This window comes from Sturnira hondurensis, unplaced genomic scaffold, assembly GCF_014824575.4.
Source record: "Sturnira hondurensis isolate 20B ecotype Veracruz unplaced genomic scaffold, ASM1482457v3 Scaffold0021354, whole genome shotgun sequence".
Lineage (NCBI taxonomy): Eukaryota > Metazoa > Chordata > Mammalia > Chiroptera > Phyllostomidae > Sturnira > Sturnira hondurensis.
The window spans coordinates 5,910,102-5,931,281 of NW_028093985.1; the positions used below are offsets into that span (position 1 = coordinate 5,910,102).

Below are 21,180 nucleotides of genomic sequence, written 5' to 3' on the forward strand. Positions count from 1 at the left end.
TGTGAGAAGGACCACGAGGGCACTACCACACATCACTCCCAACGCCCGGTTTTCACCAAAAACAAAGTAATCATCAATACTGCTCTGCAAGATTAAGTCTAGTCCTTGAACTCGAACTCTAATAATCTGGCCCGTGGTAGTCATTCTTCCTGCTGCTCTGGAGCCCTGGTCAGAGACACCTCTGGCTTGCAGAACGCCTCCTGCTTTAATCAACAAGCCCCGTGATCATTACTACAGAGTAGAAGCCAATAAGCAGCTGCTTCTTTCTGTAGTCCTCAACCAGGGTTAGCCTGGAGCTTGCCGTACACCCACCAGGAGACTGGATGTCCACTGCGTGTTTCCTGGAGAGAAGCCAGGAGACATCGCACAAAGCCCACACCAGCAGAAGTCAAGTGAACCAGTGCCCGGGACTGTTGGGAGGAATGGATCTCCAGAAGGAAATGGGTCGCTCCCCTTCCCCCAAGGTGGCACAGAAACTCCACCTGAAAGTGGTCAGTTGCCAAGGGATCCAGAGGAAGCACACTCACCCCTGGACATCAAAGTCATGTGGTGAAGCCTAAAGGTCAATTTAAAGAGACAGCCCCCTCCCCCACTCCAGCCAGGACCAGAGTGGGTGGATGAAACCAACCAATGGCACCTCTTCAGTTAGTGTTTGCAAATTTAAACAAAATTCCTTGACGTTACCCATTCTCTTTGGCAACTTTTCATCTTAAATTGAAGTCCTGTGACTATTATGAAATTTTAAACTCCCTTGTAATGATAAATCTTTTTTGTGAATTAACTGGGAAGTTAAATGGGGAGATAGATGAACAGCAAGGCCTGGCCGTACCAGCCTAAAAGTGGCAGCGTGGCTGACCACCGTGGGTTTCTACGCACGGCACACGCACCTGCTTTGCTTGGCGGAGGCCACGGTCAGAGGGCTACGAGGTCCAAAATGAAGCTGGGCAGTGGCAGAGCTCCTGACTCACGGGGCTGGTAGAACCTATCGGTGCAGACAACTGAGCCCTCCTGACCTTCCAGTCACACCCACGGCATCTTGCACTCACACGCACTTCCACACACAGACTGCACTGGGGCCGTCACCTCCCCACAGCCCAGGCTCTGCCCAACTCCAGGGGCCCCACAGAGGCAGATTATCACCCACATCCCATGCCTAAGAAAGCCTGTCTTCGCCAACAACGTTAAGCTATAGTTTAATCCTGCTACATCCCAATTTCCTAAACTATTGTTTAGGAAAAAAACTTCAATTTTGTAAAAGCCACTTGGCACCACTTCTTACAGACTTTTCAGCCTATAAAAATAATCTCCAAGAGCACTGGATTTGGAGTCAGAAGTTTTATCTTCATTCATATCATTCACCCACCTAACAAGTGCATATTAAGCAACCAATACACACCAGGGACCAAATGCATGAAGGTGAATAAACAAGGCAGACAAGAGTCCGTGGCCTCATGGGGTTTTTAATCAAGTCACATAGTGTTGTTAACTGAAATTAAAGGGCTCCGACAGGAAGCTCTTTCAAGGCCCTCCCAGCTCACCTATTCTCCACTCTGCTTTGGTGCCAAGAGGGGACTGAAGCATTCTGGAATGTTCTACTTCTCTGAACAGATGCTATTTTTACTCCATGTCCATACGGCTCGGGCTGCAGATGTGTGACTTACATCCATCCTGCCAAGCATAAACGACTCGTTTTCATCCCAGTGTTTATTAGACTAAGTGGAGCCCTGATCTTGAAGGGCCCCTGGCACTCACATCTCAGGCTCCTTGGCACAGGGGCCCTCACAGCCCTATTCCTTCCACATGGAGGAAATCTGGTTCCTTCAGATCAAAACTACAGAAAAACAGGAGCAGGGCTGCCAAGGCTTCCTCACATGTTGCCTGGGTTTGTTTATTTCTTCTTCATCAACTCACATCATTTCTGACACTGCATCTCAACTTCCTGGACACAGTTAGAGAGAAAAGCTTTTAAGAGGCACTGAAGTACAGCCAACTTCTGATTAGCCCCGGTAATGAAGGGAAGGAACAGCACGTGGCCCAGGCAGGAGGGCTCTCGCCTCAAAGTACTGCAACGCAGAGACTTCCCTACAGGATATGGAGAAGCATTAGCGAAACAAGTGAAAAGCTGCCCCTCCCAATGCTCCTCCCCCATGCCCCTCCCCATTCCCCTCAGATAACTTTGCAGGAAAACACTTGGCTGGAGTTCTACCTTCTGGGAGCTCCCCACGGCCCCACACCCACCAACAAGGGAGAGAGACATCTAGAGTCGCCATCAGCCACTTGCACAGGGAAACGTCAGCTCTTGAAGCAATGGGGGGTTGAGGAGATAGATTTTTATAAGCACTGTACAAACCAAAGCTATGATGAAATGCACTTAATGGTGGTTAAGGATTTTAGTAGCACATCTTAGCAGAAGTTTTTTTTTTCAGAGCTAAGTTCACAAATAGCAGGCAGAAATGCATACAGTCGAGAGGGAGAAGCTGGACTAGAAAGCCCTCAGACGTGAGACAGACAGAGTGGGGATGACGGTGGGCACAGAAAAGGCTGGGCCCACAAATAACCAGCGGGAGGCAGTGATGTAGACGGTCGGTGCCTTCGACCCTTCTGATCACAGGCACAGGCACCCCGGAGCTTACTCGACGCTTTGCTAACCATGTTTCAGACACATACAGAGCCCTTTCCGTCCACCTGCCTCCAGTCTCCTCCAGCTCCCACCTCCTTTGCCCTGCCCGCGTTGGGCACTTTGCTCCCTTCAGAAAGAAACCAAGCTGCTTTGGGGAATGGGGCCAGCTGCTGGCTGGTACAAAGAACTATCTATCCAACACACTTTCTCTCCTTCCTGTTGGAGGGCACTTAAGTCATTCACTTTTTCCTCCTCTTTGCTCTGTTCCTTCTAATTATGATGACCGAGGGCTCCATTTGAAAGTCAGCAGTCCAGAGAGAGAATCCCAGATCCCCGCTTCCCTACTGGGAGACCTAAGGCAAGTCACAGAACCTCTCTGGGCTACACTCTCTTCTCTGTAACTCGGATGGAAACCCCCGCCTGCCCAGCGGACTTTGGTGAGGCAGCAGAAACAAATGGTCTCTGTGAACAGAACAGCACCCATGAGCAGGCAAGCTCTCATCATGCCGCTGACTCCCCACCAGGCCATTTAACACTTTGAACACTGCTCGGCTCAAAGGAATTCAGTGACCGTGGTGCTCCAAATACAGGGTCCGGTGCAAATAATGCTCCCTTTCTATTACAAAATCTTTTACTACAAAAGCATAAGCACAGAATTCTGTAACATAACAATAAACACCACACTCCAGCACACCACATGACATCTTAGGGGAAATGTTCAAACTAAGACTATAAATTATTACACCCACGTTACTACCCTAGCAACCTCACTCACGCAGGCATTACTGCTGCCTGATCCTGCATGTAAAAGACACCCCCGCCCCCAGCTCTAAAAGAGTGCTCTTGTCCGGTGGATTTCTTTACTTCCAGTGTGAATGCCAGGTTGCTGAGCAAGTGGCAGAGGGGTATGGCGGGACCTACAGCAACTACATTAAGCCACAAACTCTCCACTAGGGCAGGAGACACTCCACGCTCCTGACCCCAGTGCCCTGCAGGATCAGTGCGCCTCCCCAAGTCCTGCCTGGTGCCACGGAAGGAAATGGCCAGCCCCTCTGACGGTGCAACCCAAATGCCAGCTCGCTGTGATAAAGATCTCAAAGGAGAAAATTAAATCATCCCCTCTGCCTTTTATTCCTCAGTAACAACCACAAAATTAGATGAAATGACCCCCTGCTCCTCCAATTTAAGGCCGATTTTATTACCTTCAACCCCAATTCTCTCTCTTTGGAATGATAGGAGACCCTGAAGACCCTCAGGCCAATGGGATTAGTAATTTCGGGCTTCTTCCTCCGGGCTGGTCCCAGGACGGCTCCCCAGAGGGCGCTTCTCCTTCCCCCAGGGTGGGGTCACAATCAGTTCAATCTTCATGCTTCAGAGACATCCCTTTGAACAAGATCAAATGTCTCCCCACCCCTGCCTGGCGCTCAAAGGAGCAGCAGCCCCTTCTCACTCGGAGCATTAACGTCAACTCAGCCAGAAAAGTCGAAGGCAGAGGGAGCAGATCACTGATTCATTGTCCACCAGGCTACAACCAGGCCCACTCAAACCAGCACCGTGGGAGGGCTGGTCGCCCGCATAAAACACGGCGTGCACTTTGAACCCAGGAACAAAAAGAAGGAGAACTGTGTTCCGCAGCCTGCTGGGGTTCGAGGGGAGCTGGGGCTATTTGTTCTCTTCTCTAGATTGTGCCAAAAAGGGTGGAAGGACTTCTCTGCAGCCACCCAAGACGGGCAGAAAAAATGCAGGCGAGGTGAGCACCAGGACTGCACCGGGAGGTACAGGAGGGGAAAGATAAGCACGGGGTCAGTCCAGAGGGAGCCAACCTCCGTCAGCTTTGAGGAAGGAACCTGAGAGAACACAATTCTGGAAGCCTCAGAGCCTGCTCCACGTAAGGAATGCTCTAAAGAGAAAAGGAATCATTTAAAACACAGGGTATTTACTCTTTAGCATGAAAAGAAATGGAAGAGGAAGTCTCTTCACTCTCTTTAGCCTATTTGGAAAAGTTACTTATATTAACTAGTCATCCAAAGGCTTCCTTCCAACTCAGGTCCATAATTGTTAAAAGATGCTAAGAAACAGGAAACAGTCGTCTCTTAACTGAAAGAGGACAAGAGATTGATCAAAACAACACCTTCACGCCCTTCATAAAGCAAAAGTCTAAGATACTCCATTTAAGACCAACATTTCCTGGAAGCAAGCACTTAAAAGTTTTCTTTCACATCAACAAACCGGAGTGGATAAGACACACCAGCCAGCAGATTACGGCTGACAAGCCACCTGATCAAAGTGAAAAGCAGCTCCTGAATGAGGCACTGACTGCACTCTGGAGAGGGAAGAGCAAGCTCTTCCCAGAGATGTCAGTGCCTGGGTGCAGCCTCGCAGTGCAGTGCCAATGCCTGTTCTGGAGACTCAGCTTCTTTAGTAAGAAGGAAGAATAAAGGTTTCACCTGAAAGAGCCAGACACCTGAGTGGGGATGTGCCATTTATTTGCTGTGTGTGTCCCCAGCCGCAGTCTGGGTTCTCAGGCATTTCAGCAATAATGCCAGAGCACAGTATGTTCATGACACTGGAGACTGAGACCAGCAGACCAGTTGCTGTGTCCACTAGTTGCCTTTGCTCTGATTGTCCTCAAATGTCTACCTTGGACACAAGGGACCCACGCTGGACAGTGTCCTTGGATCTAAGCCAACACTCCAAAACAGCTATATCACAACACACACACACACACCCGATACACAAATTCTGCTGCTGAGGCACTGGCAGTCCCATCTCCAAACAGTAAGCGTTTCGCTGCGTGAAGGAAGAGCACCGCCATGTCAGACGTTCAAAACGCCAACTCCAGGAGCTCTAAGGAAGTTCTAAAGAGCTACGTCACTTCTTAGCTTTTCTAACGATGAGGATGTGGGGCAGTCCAGACCCGACTAGAGAACGGGAAGAAGTTGTAATCTGTGTGCAAGAACCCCTGTGTGGCAGGGGACCAGCTCGGTAACTTGGTGACTTTCGTCCAACCTGATGAGAACTACATTCTAAAATAAGAGGCACTCTGAGGACCCGATCTCTCTGAGAAGCTCAGTGAGTGGCTAATTCTCTTTACTTAGCAAGCACTCCCCTTGCACTTGGCAGTGTGAAGACCAGACATGCATCGCCTCCTTGCCTTCGGTTTCTGCACACATGGTGCAACACAAAACACTGAGTAATACCTCAAATTCCAAAACCGACTAAAAAGCTAAAACACACTTATATTTTAACATCTGGGCTTTTAAACTGCAATTTATTTTCTTAGTTCATTTTTCAAGTATGACAGACGAACTGGTTCCATGGAGAGTGGAAATTCCTGGGGAAGAACACGAACAGGGTCAGCTGAGAGTCAAATTTCTTGGACTGCCCCGTCTTTCACAGACTCGCCTCCACGCAGCTGCACAACAGGCTCGGCACCAGGGCGGAGCAGCCATGGCTACGCTGCGGCTTCTCCAAGGGACCTGTGGGCTGGTACCTCACCAGGTTGGGGAAAGCACATGCAGAAACCAAAAATAAGTTCTTTCTCTTTGTGTTAGTGCAGCACACGCCCAAACAAAGCAATGGGAATGGCTGAATAATGAGCAGTGTCCACGTAAAATCAGGATAAGGAAGCAGAGGCGAAAACTCGACCATGCTTTCCTAGGCGAGCATCGTGTTTGGTTCGATTTAAGTACACCCCCGCCCCCAGCTTCCATGAACCCAGTCACCCACCAGTTTCTGAAAGGACCAGGCCCAACACTCAGATGAAACTCCACCCTGGGGGTTGCTACTCCCACGCCCAGGATGAAGCAAAATGGGGTCAAGCCAATCAGCTCACCTCTCAAAGAACCCAATGTACTAAGAAGTATGGGGAAAACCGAAATACGCTGATTTAAAAGGTTTTTGTTAAAATTACTTAAACCTAAACCGTGTTTTAAAACCCATCCTCAAGCCACTTCCACTGGGTGGCTAACTGAGAAAGCCCATTGCTTGCGCCCTACTGCCCATACCTGTAGGTCCATGTTCAACCCTAGGGCCCACCAGGCGCCCAGGGTCTCACTCCCCCAGGGCTGCAGGCTGTCCTTGCCCACATCACTGCTCCATGACCTAGCACCACACACTACTCAAAGGAAGACAATGACACAATGACTGCTGATTTCTCCTTTGCAATAGGAGTGAGAATCTAAACTCCTGCTGACATACTGCAGGGTGGGCAAAAGCAGGCATGCAGTTGTTTGTATGGAAAAAGACACGCAGGTCGCAATGATCGCAATAGCTTTATTAACTGTATTTTGCATGCTCACAACTGTATACCTACTTTTGCCCACCCCTGTATATTATGATAAATTCTCAATTATGCATGGTAATGTGAGCAAACATCCATGTAATTAATCCAAAAAGGCATTCCACAAATCACTTCCTTGGTTTAGGAATACACTATGATTTTTTTTGTGCCATAGTGCAATTTACTAGGGCATTTTTCCCCTTACACTAACATTCCATCATTTACTGAAAGTCTGCCCCATGCCAGCAACCATGGTAGGTGGGAGATGGTAGCAAAACAAATGAACAAACAAACCCCCCCCCAGACTAGAGTAAAAGATGAGCACCTGCACGTCAAGCTTGCGGCACAGCAAGGGCAGACTTGTGGCGTGAGCAGAGAAACAGGCTGACCAATAACAGGTGAAATTTGGGCACAGCCTTAAATGAGGAAAACGGATTCTAAAGTACCAACTCAAAAGGAGGCGGAAGGGTGCCCGGCAAAAAGGAAGAGCATGAGGCAATAAGAAGGCCGGCAAGGCCCAGGAGAAAGCCAGCCAGGTAAACACCTTCACCCAATCACTTGCCACAGGGGCGGGGGACCATTCACACCTTTCGAGAAGGGCTGCTGCCCCACGTCTAAGGGTTTTCCTTCACGTGAATGAGAAGGTTGGACGGCTGTCAGAATGCACCGTCGTGGCCAGAGCTCGCCCACAGCCAGCCCGAGCGTGAGGAGGTCCCAGAACCAGCCCCTTACCTGTATGATGAGAGGGAGCACCTTGATGAGAGGCAAAGCCACGGGTCAGCTGTGAACTCAAGAGACTGCTTCCCAGTTTACCTGAAAAACAACAGGATAGAGCCATTTTGTTAGCTTGGAGCAGCCAGTCTATTAACAGTCCCAGTAGAAACCTGCAGACCACACGCCTCAGGCTCCCCAGTCTCAGAGCAGAAAACCTGGCCAGGGTTACGTGGCCAAGGGGTTGAGTCAGACCCCGGTGAGAATCCCCGTGTTCTAACTTAGCGGCAGGGTGACTAAGCCAGTCTTTAACCTACCTGTGCCTCGGTTTCCTCCCCCGCAGTAGCCACCTCACAGAATGATTACCAAAGCCTTCTACGTGACAGAAACCATGCCAAGCCGACAGTGGCATGGGTGTGACAAGGGCCCTGTGCTCAGGGAGCTGCCTGTCCACAGAGACACAGAAGTGCGTGGGTGTCAGTCGTGACCGTGACACAGCTGGCAGGAGCTAAAACGGGGAAAGCACAAGGGGGCAAGGAGCCTTTGCAGAGGCACAAGCTGATCCCAGAGATGTCAAAGGAGGCTGAGAACTCCTGGAAAATCTAAGCATTTTTTATGGATGAGAGAGCAAGCAAGCACTAAGTACACTTCCTGAGGGCCACGGGGTTTCAGAGGAGTCAAGTCTTTTTCTTCAAAAATGACTTGGGAAAAGACTCTGCGGAGGAAGGCAGGTTTCTGCTGCTGGCCAAGTTCGCCTATTAAGCAAGTACAGAAACAGGATCATTTCCCAAGTTTCTCTCTCCAGATTTAATAGATCCAGCCCTGACCAGAGTGGCTCAGTTGGTTAGGTGTGTTGGGTGTCATCTGGCAAAGTGAAGGGTTGCTGGTTCGATTCCTGATCTGGGCACATGCCTGGGTTGCAGGTTTAGTCTCTGGTCGGAGCATGTTCGAGAGACGACCAATCAGTGTTCCCTCTCACATTGATGTTCCCCTCCCTCTTTTTCCCTCCCTTCTCCTCTCCCAAAAAATAAAAAAAAAAATCTTAAAAAAAATTTAAATAGACTTAAAAAAGAACAAAATAATCCCAAGTACAATTTTGGTGTTTAGCCTTAATTTTCATATAAAAATCTTTTTCATTTCAACTGCAAGTTTATGTGAAATGACCATATTAGATACAAATATGCCAGACACATCATCAAGAACATTAAAGTCTTTATCACACGCAGAGTAAGTGAATGAGAATCAGTTCTGCCTAGTGCCCCCCACCCCCACCCCAGCTGGTATCCTGGGCTTTTCCTGAGCTGCCCTAGACACCTGGGGCCTCCCGCCAGTGGCCCTTGGTGACCCGGTACCCAGTACCCTGCCCTCCTTGCACCATACACCCCATCCAAGTCACACCCTCAGTGAGCTGATCTCGAGAAGCATTTTATGACACTATTCCTACTAAGGTATTACTAACTAATATATTACCTATACTAAGGATGCTTACATGCTGAATAAGAGGCTGAAAGAAAAACATTTCACCCCAAGTCCTCTCACGGTAGAATTTTCGGCACAACAGCCAGCGAGTTCCACCTTTTGGGTAAGAAACCCTTCCTACAAGCCTCCAATCCCATCGCACTGACCGTTTCCCACCTCATCTGCTTCACACACTGACTCTGCCCTACGGTGGGGCTGGGATGGACCCTGCATCTGCAGACATGAAGGTCAATGTTGATACAGTGATGTGCAAAGTCGGCCCCCTCAATCTGTGTGGATCAGAACCAAACTGTCTGTGGAGGGGGAGGGGCCCTTCATCAATTTCTGGTCAGCATTTACTTAGAGAAGGACATGTGTTATCCCCAGTGTCTGAAACAAAGTTGGGGAGAAAGGGGGAAAAGTTGGCCAGAGACATTCCTAAGACCTCTGCAGAGACCCAGCCAGAGCTTATAGCCCAGTTTTTTCAAGAATGCCCCAAAGCACTCCACAATCCGTGTCTGTAAAACCTTCCTAAAAACAACAGCTTCAGAAAACTGACCTCTTACGCTGCTGATGGAGGACTCTCTGATTTGGTCCCATCCAAGCAAGATAACAGGCTCTGTGTGACAACAAAAGCATGTGTCCAGGGAAAAACGGAAGTGGAGCCAATGAGACAGTAGCCAGGCTTCACCACCAAGTACCCAAGGCGCCAAGAGAAGAACAGGGAAGGGTGCCCCTCAGACCCTGCTCAGGTAGCTGTGTTTCTAAGTCCAAGTTTCTCTAACCGAGTGTTTCTAAAACCTGCCTGGTAAGAACGATCTAGACACTTTGTTTAAAAAATACAGACTCCTACGAGCCATTCCAGGCCTTATAAAGTCAGGACTGCAGGGGTGGGGTCTGAGAATATATAGTCTAGCCAGCACCCCAGCAGAGCCTCAGGCAAGTTTGAGAAATAATGCTTTAAATGAAGCAACAGATAACTTTTTAAAATTTTCTAATTACATAATTTCAAAGTGCTAGGGTGTATGGGAAAACATAGGCTTAATTGGAGGAAGTTAGAGCCTTCTTTATCTATTTAAATTATGGAATATAATCAACATGTAATGAGGAAATTATTGTAACTAAAACTTAGTAATAACAAAAGCTCTCCCTTTAACTACATCCTGCCTTCCATCACCTCCCTCCCTGCAAAGCTACTCCTGACGGCTGGTACAGGCCCCAGTGGAAGGGGTAGGACTCAGAACCTCACACCTCATCCCAACAGAGACCTGCCCTAAGGAGCAGGCAATCAACTCCATGTCAGACCCCACAGGCGCCGTCCTGTTTTCAGCCTTTCAGCCAATTCACAGCGCAGCTTTAAGTGAAGCCTTGCTGAGTAGCAAGTTGAGGTCCATGGGACCTGCAACATGGACATCAGGGGGAGCTTGTCAGAAATTCAGAACCCCGGGCTTCACCTAGGCTTGCTGAGTCAGCCTGCACTTTGAAAAGAGTCCAGGTCATCCTTTTGCACATTCAAGTTTAAGGAGCCCTGCTTAAAAGCATGCAGAGTGCCAGTGTGGGACTTTACCCCCACCTGCAGGACACCCAGGTCACCAGTGCACCCACTTATGCTCCAGACTCAGAGAGACCTTCCTCCCTCCCACTCTGTACTCACGTCTTGTCAGTTTTGGTTTGTCTTGGGGCAAAATCACCAACAGCACAGCCCAGTGACCAGCTGACCATCCAAGGCCCAACTCTTAGGCAGTTAAAAGGAGGCTGTAAGTACTAACCATCTCTTACATTCTCATCTGGCTCTTACATCTTAGAAGGCTGGTGTATGGACCCAGGACCATAAACCAGTAGTGGCAATCCAAAATCAAACAATACCATGGAATGCTGGTTCTCTTGTTCCAGTACAATGTTAATGAGGTCAAGGCCATGGGAATGATTAGCTTCCCCTGAATCCTGGCACAGACTCCAACCCTCTAGCCTGTGGTTGCCTACAAAGGCTCGTACACCTCTGGTTACTAAGAGAACTCAGAGAATGACAACGGGAAGCTGAACAGAGAAGCACCAGTAAAGGACTAAAAGAACTTGAATGACTGATGAGCAGAAAGTACCAAGGAAGAGCACACAGACAAGGGGTTGGCTGACATGACAGATGACTGGGTCAAAATTCAACATTATCTGGACAGGCTGAGCAACATACCAGGAGGAGAAAACTGAAACTGTACAAGAAGAAATGGAAAGTCCATGGTCAAGATTTTAAAAATCAAATATGTAATAAGCTAGAAGAAATCTAACCTAATGGCAATTCTTGTTTAAAAATGTTTAACCTTTTAAAAAGAACATGCAAGTTACACTGACTGTGTAACGGCTAACAAAAAAAACAACAAAACCTAACATACTCTCATCATCCACGAATCTAGTTTCCAGACCACAGGGAGCTGTGGCCCCTGGGAACATACCTGATCAGACCATGGTAAAGTCTGCCGCCCACTCTCCACACAGGAATATGCCCAGCCTGTCGGCCCTTGTCATCACCACCACCACTTGTGTTACCGTTCAATGTGGCCTCTTCCAGGCTGCAGTTCTTTTCGCAGGTGGATTAGAGTTAAACATCCCACACATCCACTTAGCTCCCTTTGATGCTGCCCTTTCTTTGCTAAACAGGAAGAGAACTACAGACCTAAGCACATGGTAGAAAAAACACATAAACAGACAAGACACTTGAAGCACACCCATTTACCAGTGACCTACAGTCACCTGTGCAGGCCAGCACGCTGGGCTACATATTCCAGCCTGAATCCATGCAGAATCAGTCATTAGGTCAGTAAATTACAAGTTTCCACTGCAGAAGAAGCCTAAAGGACTACTATGAGAATGAGCAAATGACAGAGTAAGTATTTGCTCAGACATACTTCTCTATGTAGAATCATCTTCTAGGAATAGACAGGCATTTAAAAAAATGGATGTGAGTTTAGATTGTTTTTAAAGTTGTGAGCCATGTTTTTCTTAAGGGTATATTTCATATACAAATGGTAGTCATTTATTTAAAAAAGAAGACTGCTTACTGGTAAGTTTGTAAGTCTCAGACTACCCAGTCTGTTATTTTTAATTTCAGAAATTTTATGCCTTTGTAAGGTAATATAAATGTCAAATCACTATGTTGTACACCTGAAACTAATATAATATTCTACATCTACTGCAATTAAAAAATAAAAAGCAAATAAAATGAAAAAAAAGAAATTTTGATCTCTATGAGCAGAAGAAAAAAATTTTTTTTTTCATTTTGAAGAGGCTAATTTGTCCTGAATCAGCATGTGTTGGGCGCCACGTACTGCCGATTAAATGAGGCTGCCGTCTACACGGTTACGGCCGTCTGTAAACCGCCAGCTCAGTGCCCCGCAGCTGCAAAACAACATGTGGAACCCGGCCCAACTGCAGCCTGCCCCAGGAGAAAGGAAGCTTGAACTCCAGGTGCCCTTGACAACACAGCTCAACGTGGAAAGAAAATGCTGAGCAATAGGCTCAGTGGAGGAAAAGGAGCCCCTCTAGTTCTCCAGGCTTGTGGAGAGGCTGCTGCTACAGGGGTGTTTCCCACCTCACTGCTGGTTCCAGTTCTCCGGAACACGAAAACAGTTTTTTAAACCAAAAAAAAAAAATCTAACATGTCAGTACAGTTCGCCTTTAACTCAGTACTTATCGATCAAACAGGTGTTTCCACATTCAGATGTAGAGACGAAACCCATCTCGGATCACACTCACGCTGTCATGAAAATATACAAAGCACACCTACACCAAAGAGTGGGCCCTTCCCTGCTGTTCGGAAGAAGCTGCCCACTCTGGCTTTGGGTCCCCGCACCCAGCTCTGGTTCTGGTCCTCTGCCTTCCAGTATTAGCAACTTTATGCAAATAGAAATTCGAATTTCATTTTAAAGACAGAGACTTGTTACATAATGGATGCACCACAGATGTTAAGAGATGTACAGTGTTTTAATCAAAACTGCTGATACAGTTTTGTACAAAAAAACCCAGCAACTGTTTTGTTCTGATTTTAAAAGTTCTGACTTTAACATGCTACTTACTGAAAATCTGAAAAACAAAAAAATAAGAAAACAGTCACCAGTCCAGGATAACCAGTTAAAATTTTAGTCTGCATTCTTCTGGTGTGTCTGTGGCTACCAGTGTTCCTTTCACGGCACCCCACGCAGGCAGATGTGGGTGAGGCAGTACTGCTCCCCACACAGACTGACAATGATCAATAATACCCCCTGACCTCCCCACACCCAGAGCAGTAAGGAACAATGGTCTGATCACCCACCAGTCAAATACTGTGCCTACAATCCCACGAGCATTCATTGGGACCTACTTTGCACTCTTTTACTTATCCCACAAATGAATGAAATTCAAATTAACAGCAATAGCCTCCACGAGCCATCTGGTAACTTCAAATAAAAGGGAGGAAAAGCCCTGTCCCTTGTGGGGGACAGAAGACAAAAGTTAGGCCACCTGCTACAAGTTCTCGAGGTTCTGGGTGAGAGCCTTTGCTCTGGTTTGCAGATGGCTGCCCCCCTGCAGTCTTCACAGTGAGACCAGGAGAAATCCGACCACCCTCTCGAAGGTGGAGAAGTCATGTTGGGGAGAAAGGGCTGTTGAGAAGTTGCAGATAAGGACCGGAGAGCCACAGATACGTGTGCAGCTGCCCCCCAGCAACCCAGGGTCCCTGCGACGCTGTGCACTTTAAGGATGGGAGAAATTCAATCCACAACAGGATGCTCTTAGGTCCACACGCAGGAAGTGCTTTAAAAGGCTGCACACTAACTGTGGTTAATTAACAGCCCAGCTTCACACGTCAGCCCGAGTGGCAAATCCTCACTGTACTGCCCTGATGCAGCCAAAAGCTGGGCAACCTGGTTACCCCTTGCTGAACTGTTCTCTGTAGGGAGAGACCCAAGAGGAGACCTGCTTTTACTGCTACTGTCACCTTGGTCAGTGTTGGGCACTGTTTGCTACGAACCCACCGAAACCCTCAACACTCTTCATTCCAATACTGCAACTGGGTACGGAGTTGAGTATCTATTAATTTAGAAATCATGAGAAGAGTTTTTAAAGTTAGTTTAATTGCTCTGTCCTAAATGGAACCTCAAAAGTTCACCCTCAGAAGCCTTATTTAATTTTGATTAAAATGTTTAAAAGTGTCTGTCATGCCACTCAACTGTGGTATTGAGTCAAATCAGAACAGACTCATGAAGGAAAAATCAAAATACACTGAGGTCCCCCCTTCTTACCTGCCAAGTCAGGGTCAAAGTTAGGTGTTTCTCTTGACCTAGCTGGTGGCAATACAATTAAACAAGAAAACAAGCAGATAACATACCTCCTTAGCTACGTTCAGCGTTTTGTAGATGCACACAAAACTAGCTTACACTCTCAGCAAGTGAAGGCCGTCCTACATTTTCTTATATACAACATATATCTGTGTATGGGTCAGCTCAGACTGCTATAACAAAATGCTACAGAACGGATGCCAAAAAAACAGCGATTTGTCACTATTCTGGAAGGGGAAGTCCAAGACCGAGGTGCTGTCAGATTCAGTTCCAGGACAGAACTGTCTGGTAGAAGGCCAGCCACCTTCTCACGGTGCTCTGGTCGCTCTTCTTGGAAGGACACTAATCCCATCATGGGGGCTGGACCCTCCTGAACTCATCTAGTCCTAATTATTTCCCAAAGGCCCCGCCTTCAAATATCATCACATTGGGTTCTTGGCCAGTGTGGCCCAGTGGGTTGGAGCATTGTCCCATAAACCCGGAGTGCGGTGGAGGGGGCCTTGGTCGGGGGAGCCAATCTGCGGGTTCAATCCGAGGTTGGGGTGCACAGGAGAAGGCAGCTAACAGATATTTTTATCTCATGCAGATGTTTCTCTCCCTTCCTCCCTCTCTCACCCAAAAGCAATGAAAAAAAAATGTCCTCAGGTGAGGATTAAAAAATATATATCATCACATTGGGGATTAGCACTTTATTCAACACATGAATTTTGGAAGAATATAGACATTCTGTTCATAAAATAAGTGTGTGAGTATCAATTTTATCAGTTTACATCCTAACTGTTAAATACATTCAGAACCATTCTACACACGTTCCTTGTAATGATCTCAGTTCAAAAGAACATAAACAGATCTTACCAAGTCTACAAAATAACACCAGGAAGAGTCTGGTCATGTAAGGCCAAGGTCAGGGGCTTGATTATGCCTGTTGAAGGGATGAAAGAGAAAAATTCAGTTGCAAGGACACAGATTACTCTCACTCTGAGCAATATTTAGTAAATCTTGACAGACCAGGCAACCACTTGTCTCTACTATACAAATACTTCTCTTTCATCCCTGGCCCCAGACCTCTCCCTGCTTGTACATCCAACTCAGCCTCTCTCTCTGAAAGGCTCACAGTTCAGTTTCGGATTCAACTGAACTCATTACTCCTCGCCATCTCCCCAAGCTGAGCTTCCCCACAGCTGCTTGCCTAGTAAATAGCACTGTGACCCACCCCAGCACCCTGGACTCCCACCCCTGGGAGAGGACCAAAGAAGTGTGGTGCATCCTCCAGATCTGCCCTTCTCCCTCAATCCCACACCAAGGGCCCTCAAGACTCCTGCAGATCCTCCCAGCTCACCGTCTGTCCCCCTCTCTGGCCACCTTGTCACCTAGCCCACCTCGTGGCCACTGAGTTCTTTCCAAAGCACAATGCGATCACGTCATTCACTTGCTGCAAGTTCTCCACCTTCCACACAGCTTTTGAGATCAAGCCCAGACTCCCCAGCTCAGCACCCGAGACCCACAACCTAAGGCACACCCCCATGCCACTGTGCCTGCAGTCCCAGCCACCACTGTCGGTGCCCGCACTACCTGATACCTTTTTTAAGCCTTCTAGACTCCAAACACACGCATTATTATTGCATCATGTATTACTGTGATTTTAAAAATGAGTGAAAAACAGAAACAAAACCATTAAGGTACACAAGGAACCAAGTTTCTGTTCTTTATTCCGTCAGTCATGCCTCCCACAGCAAGAAAGAGCCAAGTATTTCAAGCGCCAGATCAGACTCTTCCCTGCACACAATCCAGGTTTTACAAGCTCATGGTAAGATCTGACCTTTGATTCCTTCTTTGCCTTTCTAAGGCTGAGAACAGCTCCGAGTAAAACTACTGTTTGTTCTCTACTCAGCCACTGCTCCAACTGGACACACACTTTTACAAGGCTGAAAGAAATACGCTCCCCTCTGTCCCTTACCCGTACAAAGGACCCAGAGGACTAACTGCCCCCTGCCACCACCCCTGGCTAGGTCACTTCCCTCTAATCAGGCGGGCTTGTGGAAGAGAAGTACACCCAGCCCACTGCTTTCCAGTATCTTCTGATTTAAAAAGGGAGCCCCCAAGGCGGCAGAGGTCCTTTGCTCACAGGGTCTGCTTCTCCAACTATTGATAGAATGTGTGTTCTGTGAGGGGAGAAGCTTGCTCTTGGTTCTTGCTGTGTTTGTTATCAGAGGCCAGAACAGAGCCACTGAGGCCCATAGGAGAGGCTTCGTGGGTATTTACTGAAGGACAGAATAAAAGAATGGATGGATGATTGAGCAAACAAACAAGCATTCCTCCCAAATTAGAAAGGCAATACACAGCATAGTCCCCCAGCTCAAACCAAGCTATTTTGCTAAGAATGCCGTTTGTTTACTCTGCTCTTAGGTACAGCCTTAGTAAAAACTGAGCAATGAATCATTAACCTAAAGAGATAATTTCAAGTTGGTTTTTGAAATAAATTCTAAAGATTAGATATTTACTTACTACTTGTATCTTTCTAGGAGGAGTAAGCACTGAGTAAAAACATAGCTTTTAGGATTACAACAGAGGCACTCAGCATATCCACCACAACAGTTTTTTCTTTATTCAAATACAATCTGGATGTTTACTTTGGTGGGACCTGGACCTCGGAATTTACCATTGCAAGGGGACAGTGAACCCTGGAATTGCAAACCACACCTGTGCTCTGGTCCTTGGATTCACACAGAGCCTGCACTACACATTCCTTGAAACCCGACTCCCAGAAAAGGCTGACCAGATCCGGCCAAAAAGCCGTGGATGATGTAGCTCAGTGGATTGAATGCCAGCCTGCAAACCAAAGGGTCACCAGTTCGATTCCTAGTCAGGGCATATGCCTGGGTTACAGGCCACATTCCCAGTAGGGGGTGCGCAAGATGCAACCACACATTGATGTTTCTCTCCCTTTCTTTCTCCCTCCCTTCCCCTCTCTCTAAAAAATAAATACATTCTTTATAAAAAAAAAAAAATGGGCCAAAAGGATACAGTTTGCAAGTTCTAGAATAACCCTGGGTGTGGATTAGACCCTGATGGCTACAGGCCTCAACTCAGGGTCTGCCTTAAGCGGCAGTTGCTCACTCTAAAATCAGGTACCCTTGCATTCCACCTCTCAGAAGGGCACTGTTTTTTCCTGGGCATTTGAAATACTTAACAACCTTCATTAACACATTCTGAGCACTTAGCCAGAGACACCACCCAAGCCCTATACAAAAGTAATCACAGTTAATCTTCAAGGTGACTCTTTGACTTGAACCCTTATCACTACCATTTTACAACACAGAAACCAAGGCTAAGAGAAATTAAACAACTTGTCCAAGCTTGAGACAGTGACACCTCTGGGAACTCAACAGCCCCAGTTTGGGTCCCCTAATATTGGTCTCCTACTTTGTCAGTTCTTAGAATAAAAAAAGCTGAGAAGCTGTATATAAACACTGTTCTTTAAAAAGAAACACTCACTTTTCTATATTTTGTTTTTCTATCTTCTACTATGGGGTTTTCCTTCCTGCCCTGCCCAAGCACGATATGCAGGACTTTCTCTTCATCATCAGCCCACACATCTCTGTGGGCCGGCAGGTGCCGTCGGATCTGAGCCCATCACATGTATGAACAGTAACAGAGTTTCCGAGAAGGCCTCACTCTACTCTCATCCACAAAGATCCTTGTCCCTTCCCATAGACAGATTACTGGTTCGTGTGTCATGATTCAAATTATACTCAGGAATGTTCGTTTGCAGTGTAATTATTCTTCCTCATCAAACCGCTGTGAAGACAAATGATCGCCCTCCCCACCCCCATCGTCTCCAATAACACACACCAGTCTTCTTTCCTGGCGTAAAACGCTCACTGCACCGGTTGGGACCACAAGCAGCCACACTACCTGCTCTCTGCGTGACCACTTGGGGGTGGGGAGGGGGCAATACTATTACAACGTGGCGTTTTACACGATATTACTTCAAACCCCTCAAGTATTTCATCAGAATCAGATTTCTGACATTGATTAATAACAATTCTATCGTAGTATGGCAGCAAAAAGAAATGAGAACCCAGGGTTTTATTTCTTTTCCCTATATTTAAAACATTTAATCTCCCCAGCAGCATCTGTTTTCTATCTCTTAAATTGGAAAAGGAAAAGTTGTTTTTAAAGAGGGCCAGCAGAAAAGATCAGGAAAGGGCAATGCCAAAGAAATTAACGTCTGATCACGGCTTAAACCTGGCGTGGGTGGAGCTCTCGGGCAGCGGGTAAAGTGCAGTAAAAGTGACGTGCGGACGACCAACGTCGCTTCGGACTCGGTCACTCAGATTAAACTCCCAGGCCCGGGCTCCACCGGCTCCCCCTGCCCCTCCCCCTCCCGCCCATACCTCTGCGCGGGCTGCACACACACTTGTCTATAGGGGCCGCTTTGCGATTTCAAACAGTTCTACTTTTGCATGTGGGTCACTGATAGCAACCTACAAGCCCGCACACAATCACAGTAGAGAAAACGGGAAATGCAGGAAATGCCCGGGATGGGAGCGAGGATGGGGGTTGGGGGTAAGACTTCGTCTTCACGCCGCTTTACTCGCTTCGAAATAGAACGTGGACACTCCCGAAATAAAAGTTGAACGGGATCGTACGGGTGTGGAGGGGGGGAGCTTTTGCTTTTCTGAGTTCAAAAAGCACTAGACCGCTGAATGGAAGGGGGGGGGGGCGAGAAAAACCTTTGTGCCTAAAAGCATCCAGAAACACACACACAGAGTCTTCCCCAGTCCTTCGCCCCATCCCAAGGGCTCAACCCACCCATTCCAGATGTGGTCTTCCCCTCTCAACGCCCACCTCTCCCCAGCCCGCACCCCAAGCCATTGCGCTGCCCACAAAAATGCAGCCCAGATCTGAGAGGCAGCTGACGTCTGTGGCCGGCGTGACCCACACACCGCAGACCAGGCTCCCCGGGCGCGGTACCAGGCGCGCCGAGCTGCGCCCCCGACCCGCGCGCAGCCCGCACGCCGCGGTCGCCGCCGGCCGCGCGGGCTTCCCGGGAAATCTCTGCTCCAGGCACAACTTTTTTCCACTCCTGCTGCCCGCGGCCGCGGCGGTGAGCGCAGAAGCAGCCGGTTCCCTCCCATTTCCAGCTTCCAACACCCGTCCCGCTGCAGCTCCCCGGCCCGGTCCTCTTCCCTCCCCGCGGGCTCCGTGGTCGCCGGAGCGGAGTTCTCTCGCCACCCGCCCGGCGCGCTACCGGGTCTCGCCGGCCGCGACGGTGCTGCCAGCGCCCTCGCGGGGGTCCCCCGCCCCCCCCACCACCTGGACGGAGATGCAGGCTCTCCCTCCTGCAGCGCCCTCGGGGTCCGGTGGCTCCAACTCACCCGGCCCCGGCTCCGCGCCTCCGAGCGCGCAGCCTTCCCCAAGCCGGGGCTTTCCGTTACGCCTCCTTGCAGCCACCACTCTCTCCGGCCCCGCCGGCCGCTCCGGGAAGAAGGAGGAGGGAGGAGAGGGGAGGAGGCGGCGAGAGGAGGGGGCGAGGGAGAGGTGGTGGGGAGAGGGTCCACGGGAGGGGGAGGAGGAGCAGGCGAGGCGAAAGCGCCGACCTGGGCCGCCGCCACCGCCGCCGCCGGGCTCAGAGGAGGAGGAGGAGGAAAAGGGGCGGGGGCAGAGAAAGAAAGAGGCCGCCGAACCTCCCCGCCCAGGACCCGGCCCCGCGCCGCTGCCCAGTCACCATCGCCGCCTCAGTCCCGCTCTCGGGCCAGGCGTCCGGGGGAGGGGTCGGGCCCGGGTCTCCCCGAGAGCGGGGCGGGGGCAGTGGGAGGACGAGGCCGGCCCCCGGAGGGGAGTGTCCTGCGGGGCCCGGAGGGTGTGGGCGAAAGGGGATCCCCGGAGGGAGGGGCGGAGGCCCGGGGACCTGGGCGCCTGTCACTGCGCCCGCCAGGCGCCCGAGCCTCCTGGAGTCCCGAGCGGCACCGGGTCCCTCCGGGGACAGTTTCGAGAAACCTTCCGAAGAGTGCGGAGCGCCCCCCGCCCGGCCGGGAACTGCGAAGTCGGTGTCGGGGCGAGAGGCCAGACTCCGGCGAAGAGCGGGCCCTGGAGCGCCCGGAGCAGTTCCCCAGGCCCGGGCCTCGGCGGGAAGAGCGTGCTCCCGTTCGTCCCGAGGAATCCGAAGTGGGAAGGTGGGGTGGGGCTGCCTAGACCCCCATCCTTTGGGAGAACAGTCTCAGAGAATGTTTGTAGCTAGATTGGGGTTCTGAAACCTCCTCTCCTGCACCGAAATTACGATTTCGGGATGAATTTCTTAAGCATTTTTGCCGACAGTCTGAAAAGCATGCGTGCGGAGAAAGGAAACTCACTAACTTCCCACCACCGTCCGGAAAGCAAAGAGCAAAAATTAAATAGCCGCGAGTTAAGGTGACAATATGCCTTGTAATTTAAACGTCGGAACGAGGCACTTAGGCAAGGAAATCCTCGTCTTCTTTCCCTGATCTCCTGTTCCCAACTTCTGAGCCCACCGTCTGGGACACCTGTAACCAGTCGGCTGATCTCAGGCCCCAGTAGTCAACCCCAGGCCTCCCTCCTCCATCGCCAACAGTCGCTCACATGACTCTTCTAAGCTCTTTCCCGTTCCCCCTCCTTTTCCAGACCACTGCCACCTTCCTGGGTTCTCGGTCTTCAGAGACGTCGTGGCTTCAACGCTCCTCTTTGGTTTCCTCTTTGCACTGGCACCCATCTGCACAAGCCTACAGGTTAAGCCTACAAGGTTCTAGAACTCTGCTCGCTTCCTATTCTAGCAGCTCTTT

At 49.3% G+C, this 21,180-nt stretch overlaps 1 protein-coding gene across 4 annotated transcripts in view; it reads right to left on the bottom strand.

Moving 5' to 3' along the window:
- LHFPL2 (LHFPL tetraspan subfamily member 2) overlaps window positions 1–20,105 on the bottom strand; it is a 145,627-nt gene extending 125,522 nt beyond the window's left edge. For 2 of the 4 annotated variants that reach the window (XM_037032283.1, XM_037032280.1), the window contains exons 1-2: window positions 19,759–20,105; window positions 7,635–7,715 (exon numbers count right to left, since the gene is read on the bottom strand). The gene's annotated coding sequence lies outside the window, so the exon portion shown is untranslated. Of the gene's footprint in view, window positions 1–7,634; window positions 7,716–15,232; window positions 15,300–19,696 lie in introns of all 4 variants that reach the window. The other 2 variants (XM_037032281.1, XM_037032282.1) reach the window with 2 other exon arrangements.
- Window positions 20,106–21,180: the final 1,075 nt, after the last annotated feature.